Source organism: Mus pahari, chromosome 2 (genome assembly GCF_900095145.1).
Source record: "Mus pahari chromosome 2, PAHARI_EIJ_v1.1, whole genome shotgun sequence".
In the NCBI taxonomy this organism is placed as follows: Eukaryota; Metazoa; Chordata; class Mammalia; order Rodentia; family Muridae; genus Mus; species Mus pahari.
Window position 1 is genome coordinate 92,754,519 of NC_034591.1, and position 5,436 is coordinate 92,759,954.

Below are 5,436 nucleotides of genomic sequence, written 5' to 3' on the forward strand. Positions count from 1 at the left end.
ACTCAGAAATCTGCCTGCTTCTGCCTCCCAAGTGTTGGGATTAAAAGCACGCACCACCACTGTCCAACATCACCTGAGGTTTTGATCTTAGCCATTCTGACTGGTGTGAGGAGGCATCTTAGGGTTCTTTTGATTTGCATTTCCCTGATGACTAAGGATGTTGAACATTTCTTTAGGCGCTTCTCAGCCATTCTGTATTCCTCATAACCATCCAGAGACTGCCCCACCTAGGGACTCATCCCATATACAAACACCAAACCCAGACACTATTGTAGATGCCAACAGGTGCTTGCTGGCAGGAGCCTGAAATAGCTGTCCCCTGAGAGACTCTGTCAGTGCCTGGCAAATACAGAAGTGGATGCTCACAATCATTCATTGGACGCAGCACAGGGTCCACAATGAAGGAGCTAGAGAAAGGACCCAAGGAGTTGAAGGTGTTTACAGTTCCATAGGTGGAACAAAAATATGAACTAATCAGTAACCCCACCCCATATTTCCCAGGGATTAAACCATCTACCAAAGAGTACACATGGTGAGACTCATGGCTCCAGCTATATGTGCAGTAGATCATGGCCTATTCTGTCATTAATGGGAGGAGAGGCCCTTTGTCCCGTGAAGCCTCTATACCCCAATGTTGTAGAATACCAGGGCCAAGAAGCAGGAATTGGTGGGTTGGTGAGCAGAGGGGGAGGGAGAGGGAATAAGGGGAAGGGGGTTTTGGAGGGAAAACAGGAAAGGGGCTAACATTTGAAATGTAAATAAAGAAAATATCTAATAAAAATTATTTTAAAAAAGGAAATGTAAATAAAATAAAAAGGGAAAAAGAAAAGTTAAATTACTTAATATTGCTATAATACAAATGAAGACATATGTTTGAGTACATTGATGCCTTTGATGAAAAAATTTCTAATATCTATTTGTTCAAAAGTTTACTTTTATTAATGTATTTGATTGCTTCTTTAAAATGTCTTCTATCTTCTGAAATTCTCGTACTCGTTCATACAAGTCGGCAGAATTTTCTAGCATATTCTTTGAAGGATGATTTGTGTGTGTGTGTGTGTGTGTGTGTGTGTGTTGATTGTTACTGTGAATTTGTGCTTGTATTCCTACAGGGATACATGCATAATTAAATGTTCATGTACAAGTGTAGGTCACAAGTGCAGAATTACCATCCTTCGACTATACTCGACCTCTATATTTTGTGGCAGAGGCTTTTATTGAACGTGAAGCTCACTGATTCAGCTAGTTAGTTCTTCCATAATCTCCAAGGATACATCTGTTTCTGCTACACTCTTCAGCAGTGGGATTACAGGTACATAACACTGTGCCCACCTTCTACCAGACTTTAATATCTTCACTGAGATTTATATAGTTCTACCTGAAAAGGCCAATGGAAAATACATATATCAAAGTTTGGAATATATTTGGCACACATGTTTATTAATTTATCTTTTGGTAGCTTATTTGGAAGTCTTTACATGTGCCTTTCTCTATCTTTGTCTCTACTCCATCTTTCCCTTTCTATCTCTTTTCTCTAGTTCTTGGTATATTCATCATTATTTCTCTTTCTCAATGTGTGTATATATAAGAGTACACTGAACAGTAGAGATTGTAATTATTATCCATAATTACGAACATATTTTATAAATTTGGGTAATTTCAGTTAAAGACTATGTTAAGGTAATTAATAGTAGACATACTTGAATTTTCTAGTTTCTATCATGAAGCACAGTGTCCTAATTCCCCCATGATGTCTTTATTTTAGCTCAGTTGTTGGTGTGAGGAATGATTCTCCCAATGTTGAGACAGTACTTTCAGTTTTCAGCCAGATACACAATAGAAATTTAACCAATTAACAAATAGCACATAACCCCTTGGCTGGGCATTCCAATTGATTTTACTTATTTGAAATCACATTTTACCACTTACCTGAATGACATGAAGAAAGGAAACATTGATTGTGAGAAGTATTTTAGGAAATGATGACAGGAATCATGAATTCTGAAAACTTAAATGACATAACTAGTTTAAAAATTGAGGGCTCATGTGGTATTAGTTGAAAATTCTTCAAAATGTAACTAGAAAGCCACTATGATAGCATCTTATGGCCTGCGATTATTTTCTATCTGTCATGCTTAACTCTAGAAGATTTTAGCAGAATGATATCATAATCAATGTCCCCTTCAGTGAGAGAGAGAGAGAGAGAGAGAGAGAGAGAGAGAGAGAGAGAGAGAGAGAGAGAGAGTCTACTCATGTTGCTCATATGTATGAGTTCTTAAAACCGACAACCTTATATTGGGTAATCATTTAGGGGTCTCATCCCTGGCGTAGACTTTTTCTCCTCCTTTTCTCTTTACAGGCATTCATTTTCTATAGATTTTTCATCTAGAGGAAGAACTTTATAGATTTTACCCATTCAGAACCACTCTGAGAGTTGAGAAACATTGAAGCTTCTTGACCTTGTGTGCAGAATCACATCAGAAGCAGAGTGAATCCAGCGTTTTATGATAGTTAAGCTTTGTCTTTGGGGCAGTAATACAGACTGCATTTGCAATGTGCAGTTGACCAGTTAGAATATTTCTTGTCTGTAAGATGCTACGTGGCAAGTCTGTGAGAAAGTTCAAACTTCTTCATGTCTTTATATAAGATTCTTCCATTCTGTCAATACACTCATGAAGCCACTTCTAGTTATCACAATAATGTCTCTCAGCTTCCATGATATTACAATGATGAAAAGAATTTACTTCAGAGAACAGTGACTAATAGATTCATTTTTCCTTTTATATAGGCATTAATTATTTGAAATAATGATTTTCATTTTGACATTAGCATTCATGTATAAAACCTATTTTATCACATTGTATTTTATCAAACTCCCTCCACTGTACCCTTGCTTTTACTTCTCTTTCCCATCAGTGTCCTTCTTTAAAACGGCCCCCTCTTCTGCTTTTTAAATTTTATTTTATCTTTTTTATTTTTTACTTTCCAGATTTTCCCCTTCCCAGTCCTCCTTCTGATTCTTCCACATCCCATACTACCTCTGCCCTCCTTGTTACCATGAGGATGTCCACACCCCTCCAACCCCCACCAGACCTCTCCACTCCCTGGGCCTCTAGTCCCTTGAGGGTTAGGTGCAACTTTTCTGACTGAACCTAGACCCGGTAGTTCTCTGATGTATATGCGTTGCATGTCTCATATCAGCTGGTGTATGCTGTCTGGTTGGTGGTCCAATGTCTGAGAGACCTCAGTAGTATAGGTTAGTTGAGACTGCTGGTCCTCCTACAGAGTTGCCCTCCTCCTCAGCTTCTTCCAGATTTTCCCTAATTCAACCATAGGGTTCAGCAGCTTCTATTCATTGGTTGGATGTAAATATCTGCACCTGACTCTTTCAGTTGCTTGTTGGGTTTTTCAGAGGACAGTCATGATAGGCTCCTTTTTTGAGCACCATTTAGCCTCAGTAATAGTGTCAGGCCTTGGAGCCTCCCTTTGAGCTAGATCCCACTTTGGTCCTGTCGATGGACCTACTTTTCCTCAGTATCTTCTCCAATTTTGTCCTTGCAGTTTTTTCAGACAGGCACAATTATGTATCAGAGTTTTTGACTGTGGGATGGCAAACCCCTCTCTCACTTGATGCTCTGTCTTTCTGCTGGAGGTGGGCTCTACAAGTGCCCTCCGTCCATTGTATGACATTTTATCTAAGGTCCTTCCCTTTGAGTCCTGAGAGTCTCTCGCCTCCCAGGTGTCTGGTACATCCTAGAGGGTCCTCCTACCTCCTATCTCCCAAGGTTGACTGTTTCCATTCTGTTTTGTTTGTAAATTTAGATTCTGAAACAGAGAGAACATAACATAATTATTTTGTACTTCTGGCTTATTTTACTCAGTATATTATCTTCATACATACCCATTTCTCTCTAGTTGTCTTCTTTTTCTTTATGACTGAATAAAAGGGAATTGTGTATCTAAATTTTCCCTAACCTGCAATTTCTCAGAAAACCATAAGAGAAAAAAAAATAGAAGATTGAAAAAAATATTGGAAACCTGAAATTGAATGTCTGGTGTTCAGGCTAAACCTTAACTGTTAACTCAATTAAGCCTAAACTCAACTTAGAGAACTTCCTGAGGGATTTTTTTCAGGTTTGATTGGTCTCTGGGCATGTTGTTGGGATTCCCTTGATTGTTAATTGAAGTAGGTTTCTCAGCCAGCCTATTCCCTAAGCATGTGGTCCTTAGAATATTGGAATTCTAGCTAATCAAGTACCTAGTGGTGAGCCAGCAAGGAGTTTCTAGTTTAATTTTATTCCAGTTCTGAAACTGATAGACTGAGATCTAAAGTTATGTAAGTCTTTCATAAGTTTAGCAATTTATGTTATTCTTTTATAAGTTGTGTCTGGCCAAAATGCTCTATTGAAGCGCCAGAAAGGCAAAGAGAAAATTTGGAATATAAGAATATGAATAGAGGGGCTGGTGAGATGGCTCAGTGGGTAAGAGCACCCGACTGCTCTTCTGAAGGTCCTGAGTTCAAATCCCAGAAACCACATGGTGGCTCACAACCATCTGTAACAAGATCTGGCGCCCTCTTCTGGAGTGTCTGAAGACAGCTACAGTGTACTTACATATAATAAATAAATAAATCTTAAAAAAAAGAATATGAATAGAGATACAATATGGAGGGTAGGGAAGTTAGTTTTACAAGGTACAATTGAAATTTTCTTCTATTTTCCTCACCTTATTGCTATGCCCACCCTCAAGAACATGGCTTGAGGAGAGTCATTTTCATGTTTAGTCTTCTGTACTACAAATATTATTCTGTATTTCAGATACCTCTTATTTACAGTGTTTTTCCAATGCCCTGATAATTTTCTGAGTGATGTAAGACATTCTGATGATGGAAAACTAATACCTGTAAGAGTGTCCACTGAGGAGCCTGAATCCCAGATAATCATTTCTGGACAGTGTTCTTTGCTTGCCCATTGTATTGGCATTTTCTCTGTCCTCCTTGGAGTTTCTAGAAGAAGTAAATCCCTCCTTCTCTATAGCACTAAGATTCTAAGTAATAACATTTGATTTATCATATATCTTTTCTATTTCCTCCTTTCTCTTTGATGTTCACGTTTCCCCTCTGAGCCTCTTGCACAAATGTTCTTGTCTCCTCATAGTTTGAAAAGTAAGTGCTGTAAACATAACTACTTAGGGAAAAATGGAGAAATCATGATGCAAGATTTCTAAGAGTACTAATGAACACTAAACAAATGCAGGTGTTTCTTTGAAGAACGTGAGTACGCAATTTCCTCTATCATACAGTGGAATATAATTGTACTCAATTGTTTAAAATGTTAAGTCTTGACCTTGCCTCCCCGACCGAGGAGGGGTGTCCGCCTGGCATCCAGCGCCTTTCCTCACCCGAGGAGGGGAGTGCGCCCGAGAGCAGTACTAAGG